Source organism: Euphorbia lathyris, chromosome 9 (genome assembly GCF_963576675.1).
Source record: "Euphorbia lathyris chromosome 9, ddEupLath1.1, whole genome shotgun sequence".
NCBI classification, from domain to species: Eukaryota; Viridiplantae; Streptophyta; class Magnoliopsida; order Malpighiales; family Euphorbiaceae; genus Euphorbia; species Euphorbia lathyris.
Window position 1 is genome coordinate 29,386,031 of NC_088918.1, and position 7,788 is coordinate 29,393,818.

The following is a 7,788-nucleotide window of genomic DNA, read 5'->3' on the forward strand; positions in this document are numbered from 1 at the left end:
GATTAGACAAATAATCATAGAACAAAATAAGAGCTAAATTATTATTAAAGGCGAAGAACAATGTCACAAGATACAATAAGCTAGGTTCGGCAACTGTATCAAAGAGTACAAACAAGAAAAGATAAAAGGAGATACAAAAATCCCTTTCAGGGAACATGTTTACTCTACAGCCGGCGACCTACTCTTAAGGACAAACCTTGATAATTCCTCAAGAAAAGCTTTGAAGGAGCTTCAATGGAGGTTTGAAGGATATGGAGGAGATGGAGAGGAATTACAAGGGGAAAGCTAAAGTAATTTACAAATAAATGAAAGATACTAATTTACATTGGAAAAACTCTATTTATAGGCGTGGCTCGACCCTCTTTTTGACCTATTTTCGTGTCCTTATGCAGGTAGGAAGTCGTGGGGTCCGTCGTGGTATCGTGGGGGCGGAATTGGTCTTTTTGACCAATTCTCGCAGGTCTGCTCGCCGAGCAGGGCGAGCTGCTCGCCGAGCAGGGCGAGCTGCTCGGCGAGCAGGCGCTACTCACGGCGAGCAGCGCCCTGCTCGGCGAGCAGGCATCCTGCTCGCCCGAGCAGGCCTCCAGGGGCCTGCTCGGCGAGCAGGCATGGCCTACGGAGGCCCGCTCGTCAAGCATTCTTGCCCGGTATGCCCCCGCGTGCTTGCCGACTGCCGTCGATGCCTTTTTCGTCCGAAATTATACCTACGTATGTACAGAAACTCCAGATAACATTAGTCCAAGGGCTAAATTGACCCGTCAATCGCCTATTTTGAGCAAACGCTTCGTTTGGTGCGACTTTTGGCGGACTAATTAGCTTCAAAAGATAACGGAATTATACTATGCATGCTATTTTGGCCGTAATTGCCTAAATTGGTCATAAAACGAGCCTAAACAATGAAAAATAAATAAAACGTTTTCAATTCCTAACTAACTCACACAAAAGCATTTAAATGCGAGAAATGCTTGCTTATTAACTAAATAATGCTAAAACCCGTCCTAAAACCGTACCCAAAGATAGGGGTTTTTGACCCCTATCAAACCTCCTCGCACTTAAAACTTTACTTGTCCCCAAGTAAACTAAAAAACTAAACCCGCAATCACAAGCAAGCTAGAAAACCTCCCGGTTTGACTAGGTGCTTGACACAATCTCGAGCATCTGTAATTACATGCATTCGGAAATACAAAGTAGAGACACGATATCCAAAAGTCGTATTTCAATTATCATAGGTTATAGTTTTAAGCAAAAGGACACATGTTCAATTAAACGAGCTTGGGGGGATCGCTAAGTAAAACACCTCACCATAGATAGTTCACTCATTTCACACAATTTTGGTGGCTAAAGTGTTTACTCTCGGCTTATGTTCTTGCTTAGGATTACGTTGATTTTGCACATTCATCCGAGTTCCTCTACTATGCTATATGACTCCGATGATATCAAAAACAGCCTCGAATTTGGGTTGTAATGTGGTTAGAGGGTTAAAGGTACAACAAGGGTTAATAGTTCTAGCCCTAGAAAAACAAAGTTCAAATGGCTTTAGCAAATATGAAGTGATTGAGCTTTTTATTCATCCATTATTCTCTTTTTGGGATGTTTTCTTGAGACGTTTTGATTTAAAGAACTGGGGGATGAAGTTCTCCCCTTTTAGTTCGTCTCTTTTCTTTTTTTTCTGTTTTTCTCTTCTTCCCCTTTTTTTTTGGATAGTGATGCTCATTCACTTCTTAGCCTTTTGGCTTGCTACTATAATGCCATAAACAAAGAAAAAGCGCTAGAAGAAAACAAAGGCTCAATTTGAGCTTTGCAAAATTTTTGGGTTAAGTAGCAAACCAAGTTGTGGTTTGCAAAAAAAAAAATAGGTTAGAACGAAAGAAAAAATCTATAAACTACAAAAATATAGGCTCAAAGGGGCTTCCTAGAGTGGATGAAAAAGAGAAAATAAGGTAAAGAAAAAGGGTTAATTCTAATGAGGCTGATTTCATCGTTTATCATCTCAAATCATTGCATGTAGGTTCAACACAGTATTAGGTGCAAAATCTGTAATCTTCCACAAGTCAAAGCATTCACACAAAAATGTCAAGAAAAAGAGCTTTTTGATGTTCGCTCTTAGGCTCAAATTCAACTCACAATTTTTTGGGTTTCAATTTTATGTTTACTAGTTTTCCCCAAACTCAAGTTCAACATCACATGCCTTCAATTCTTAAGTTATCTACCTAAGTAATGATTTTAGCATTTCTTCAAAAGTAGGGTTTAAATGCAAACTTTAGCTCATGCTTTTATAGATACAAGGATTGTGTCCTGCACCTAAACTAGTTGTCATGCAATATTAGATTCGGTTCTCAGTCCTCGAGGATAAATAACGAAGTTTAGATTCGAAGGAGGTTAACGGTTTTAGGTCCTAAACATGCAAAAACATAAATAAAACACGAAAACGCTGAACTAAACTAGACACGACGCAACAAAAATTTAAAAATTATACAATTTTTGTAAGTTTGTCTACCCCTCCTACTCACACTAAAAAAATGCAATAAGTTCCAACATTGCATCACAAATCATAAAGTACGAGTGTAGAGAGTCAGGGTGGAGAAGACAACTTACTGATCGGCCGGGGGAGGTGGCCATGGCATGTTATAGCGCTCGCAGTAGTCTGACGCTACATATTCTCTGTTAAGGATCGTGTTACACCAGAGTCAAAGCGTCACATTCCGTAATCCAAAATACCAATTAACATTCCTTTGAGTCTGAGGATTATTTACACCTATTAATACCAATGAGATGAACAGGTGACAAAGAAGAATCTACCCATCCTGTTATCTCAAGTCGGGTCCCCAATCCTAATGAACTACCTTTCATCGGATCCATGTAACTGTCCAGATATCTATATATATGAAGCTTGTGAGATCAGCTTTCTGTCGGATAGAAGACATTGTTACATGCAAGTCTCAACCGCGATATGTCAATCCTAAACATATTGCTTGACTTGGGGTGGTTTTAAGTTTATTAGTTTATTATAAAGTTTTGTCTCACTTCATGCTTGTATGAACACTTTATAATCACTTTAAACAAACTTACGGATTTCCTTTTATTAGACTTTATTTAGTGCTTAAAAGGGTTTGCCTTTATATAGTTATAAAATATATATCTCATTAAAACAAATGATATAAAGAACACTTCATTTACATTTAAGTTTGTATTTTAGAACAATTGTCTATAGAACACTAAACCCCAACACCATGGAACTGACTTCATAGTGAAAGACTATTTGCATTGACCTTTGTTGGCAAATATCATGTACGATGCAATGTCTCTTTATGGAATTCTTAGTTCATCTTGGAATCAATTTAGTAGTTCCTTTACGTTGGTCCCTGACTCTAGAATGAACTTAGTCAAAGGATAAAACCAAGTAAATATAATATGTCAAACAAATTCATAGTATAATTTTATTCATGCTTGTGTTAATAATACCATATATAACGGTCATAACCATAAAGATTACTACTGCACATAAATATCATAATGAATTCTTAATAAATAACCATAATGAAAATGGTTTAAGAACAATGTCCTTTTATATTTCAATGCGCATTAATATCCAAGATAACATATTTATTTTAAACATCATAAAAGTTATGACGTTCTATATTGGGTAAGATATCTTACATAGTTGCTATTTACTTGCAATTAATATTGTGCATCCATGCATTAATGACATTCAGAGATTATTAAGGCCTCGTGTGGATGAAATATAATAAAAGTAAGGGAAGTGATGGTTTAATAATGTAGTTTTATATGAAATTACTCTTATATCATTTCATTTGTATAAATAAAATAAAATAAAAAGGGTAATTTTGGAAGAAAAATACATGTACCATGATTCTCCTCCAATTCGGGGTGTAAGAAAAATTACTCAAAATTCACCCTCACCTACCTTCATATACAATCATCCAAACAATCTTTAAGGAATTCTCATGTATATTCCAAGAACTTTGCATAAATTAATGTTTTGATCCGAAACTGACGCTTGCACTATTTTGTAGTTAGCTCAGGGTATGAAAGTTATGTTTATCCAATTTGTTAACTCATCAGCCCATAATGGCCTTAATAGTTAGGGACAATTACAGGATAATCATAAATAGATTCAATATGTTCAAGTCTCTTACGTTGGTAAAAGAAATTCTAACAATGTCAGATAAACAATTTTTATATGAATAAACACATCCTTATAAAAAGGGGGATGGACTAACTATTTGACAAAACAATATTCAAAAATATGAATTTCTGATATTAAAAGTACTATATATGAGAAAAGCCATACATAGATGGTGAATTATACAAGAAAAACGAAATATGATTTTTTTATAATTTTTTCTAATAGTTATATGCATGTTTATCTAAAAGACTGATCAGACAGTGATCTGTAATTGCACAAGCCTTTTTATGACATTTTAATATCAAATGATAAAATCACATTGAATGGATGGATTTTTTCCTATAAAATTCCAAGATTACGGATTGTATACATGCATCTTGTACTAAGTCAATGATAATGACATATTATACTCGTCATGCATAAAAATATAAGGCATATTGAGCATGCAAGATTTAATGAAAGATTTGTGTCTATTACTTTATCTTTCACAATTTATTAGATTTATCATAATAACATGTAATGATATTCATAGCACTTTATAGGAGTAAGGGATCTCAATTTTCTTTAATAAAAAATGGAATAAGAAAGGGGAGGAAACTTATCTTTTTCATCATAAAGTTCCAGATTTAATGTAGAAAACTCTTTCCCACCAATATATGGAGAACTATATCTTTGGATAGATTTGTTGTACTGATTGAGCCAAGGTTTGAGATTGTGATTTCTATTCCGTTGACTCCATTATTTTGCTCTTTGTGAAACTCTATACAATCAAGATTTTGTGATCTTCTTGGGATGCAAGCAATTTATACTCGTATAGTTGTAACTCTCGGTAACTAGAAAGTCTCCATTAATGCCTCATTAATGGCGGTTACTGATCTTATTCAAGTATGACTGTTAGTTCATTAATGAATTATTAGTTGCCTTTATTGGGAATTGGCTTGGCCCTTCCTTGGGCATATCGATGTTTGACGGCGGGTCTCCCAAGGCGTTTGACCCTTTGAGGCGTTTTGAGGAATTGTTAAGCCCAAAATATACCTAAAATATCATTAACATTTACATCATGTTTATTACGAATTTGTGTTATTTATATCTGTTTAGATTACTTTTACTTTCGAATATCTTTCTTTCTTGCAAGGTACTTGAATATTTGGTAAAATCCAAATAGGAACGAAAAAGGATCTAAAACAGAAGAAAAACCCTACAAAAGGAGTCAAAGACGACGTAAATCGAAAGCGCCAAGTCGAGGCCACGAACGAAAGCAAGAAGTAAGAAAACTTGCCGGGCCGCGACAGTGGATCCCAGACCCGCGGCCGCGACACGCGTGGTATAACCTTTTCTCCCCTTCGTCCGTCGCTCAGCTCAGTGCTACGTCATTCACGGCCGCGGGTTACTATCCTCGGTAAGTGCAGAAATTCACCAAGAGCATTTAACACATGCTGAAAATCCAAGAAACGCGTTCGTTCAAGTGGATAAAGACGTCCTTTCACAACGGACACGACTCTTAACCAACAGATACATCACTTCAAACACAACCCTTCAACATCTATAAATAAAGAGTTGATGTGGAGAAAAAGTGTAATGAAATGTTATAATATAGATATAGAAATCAGAGCGTAGAACTTATGTCGAAGTTCTAAGTAAAACATTTCGAGAGTTAGAAATTAGATTCTATACAAAACAAGATGAGGTACACATATTGTTTATAGTTTAATTACAACTCAGTAGCGTTTAGACATTGTTCCAGTTTTAGTTTGCATCATGGTAGTGGCCGACCGAATCCCTATTACGAAGTTACAGCGAGAAGATTGAGTAAAGTGTTCGCCCCCGAGCCTGACAACCTCCTAGGAAACCCAAGGAAGCGGAACCGATCAAGCCCTTCACTTGCACGCCCTCGAAGAACTCGATGCTCCTTATTCTCTGTAAACTTGTATCAATTTATTTTTCATCTAATAAAGTCCGTTCTATTCGACAAATCGTTATGCAGCACTTATGGTAACCAATCCAATATAAGTGAGGCTGGTGTTTTCATTAATATGCACTTGAATTCAAAATCATTACAAGGAAACTTTGTTGAACACTTAGGCAAATTATCATCTCGAAAGAGTTTTAATTTGAGTAAGGGCAACTATCCCAAAAGGGTTTTGTCGCGTTCAAAGCCAATTAATTAGAGGTTCCGTCATTTATTTCATCATCATAATCGATACAAAGTTTAAGTTGTTTTCTTTTCTTAATGCAAATGAACAAATTCATTCATTTTTCTAATAAGTTTTAAATGTTCCTGTTTTGTAAAATTCATCCTTAAAATCAGATGATCTTTCTAACAATCGATTTATTCTAAATACATAATCTTATTCCAGCATTTTCAAATACTCAAAGTTCACAAATTCAATCAAATAAATTTCCTAAATTCAATTAATCCAATTTTCACTTTTCATTTATATTTAATAATAAATCCAACAAGTTCGAAATTAATAATTCAAAAATAAGTTTTTTCGTTAAAAAACGTATCCCTGTGGGATCGATATTTTTATTACTACAAGCGAAACCGTGCACTTGCGGAAATCGCTCAACAAGTTTTTGGCACCGTTGCCGGGGATACGCCAAAAATTTTGACAAATTTTTTTTTTTTTTTTCGAATATAAGTTTATACATTATTTTTATACAATTTTTATATTTTATTTATTTTTCAGTTTATATAACACATTTGTTTTCAATTTTGTTTTGAAGGTAGTTTGGCTCGTGTAACAATTTCAAGTTCATGCGCAGTTCGCGAAATTCGGACACGCCACCAGATCCTTTTGATCCAGAAATTGAAAGAACACTTAAGAAAAACAACAAAAACAAAAACAAAACACCCTTAAAAACTAAAGTAGACCAGCCAGAAATCATGGCCGATCCACCGACACTTATGGATTATGCTAGGCCAGGAATGGCCGGTGTAACTAATAGTGTAGTTAGACCCCGTATAAATGCAAATCAATTTGAAATTAAGCCTGCTTTGCTTAATATGTTGCAAAACAACGTAACGTTTTACGGATTGCCTAACGAAAACCCTAATGCACATTTGACAAATTTCTTAGAAATTTGTGACACTTTTAAAATTACTGATGTAACAGCCGAAGCAATCAAACTTCGCCTCTTTCCTTTCACTTTGAAGGATAAGGCAAAAATTTGGTTAACTTCTATGCCTGCTGCAACATTTGAAACTTGGGACCAATTAGCCCAAGCATTTTTACAAAAATATTTTCCCTTAGCAAAAACCGCAAGAGTCATCAAAATGTTGACATCTTTTACACAAAATGATAATGAAACTCTTTATGAAGCTTGGGAACGTTTTAAAGAACTTCAACGTTTATGCCCACACCACCAATTGCCAGATGCACTTTTAATGTAGACATTCTATAATGGATTAGATCCTACGACTAGAGGTTCATTAGATGATATGTCTGGAGGGTTATTTATGAAGAAGACGTCCGCCCAAACAAGAGAACTTTTGGAGGAAATGGCAATCAACAGCAGTATGTGGCCCGCAGAGCGTGGACATATACCAACGGCGAAACCATCATCCTCATGTACATCATCGGTTAAAGGTATAATGAATCTTGATCCTGTAGCAATGTTACAAGCCCAATTTTCTGCTT

The 7,788-nt window shown here is 35.5% G+C and overlaps 1 non-coding gene across 1 annotated transcript; it reads right to left on the bottom strand.

The window, feature by feature from the left end:
- Window positions 1-7,412: 7,412 nt before the first annotated feature.
- On the bottom strand, window positions 7,413-7,519 carry LOC136207690 (small nucleolar RNA R71). Its single transcript, XR_010676819.1, has one exon. It is a non-coding gene; the product is annotated as a small nucleolar RNA R71 (small nucleolar RNA).
- Window positions 7,520-7,788: the final 269 nt, after the last annotated feature.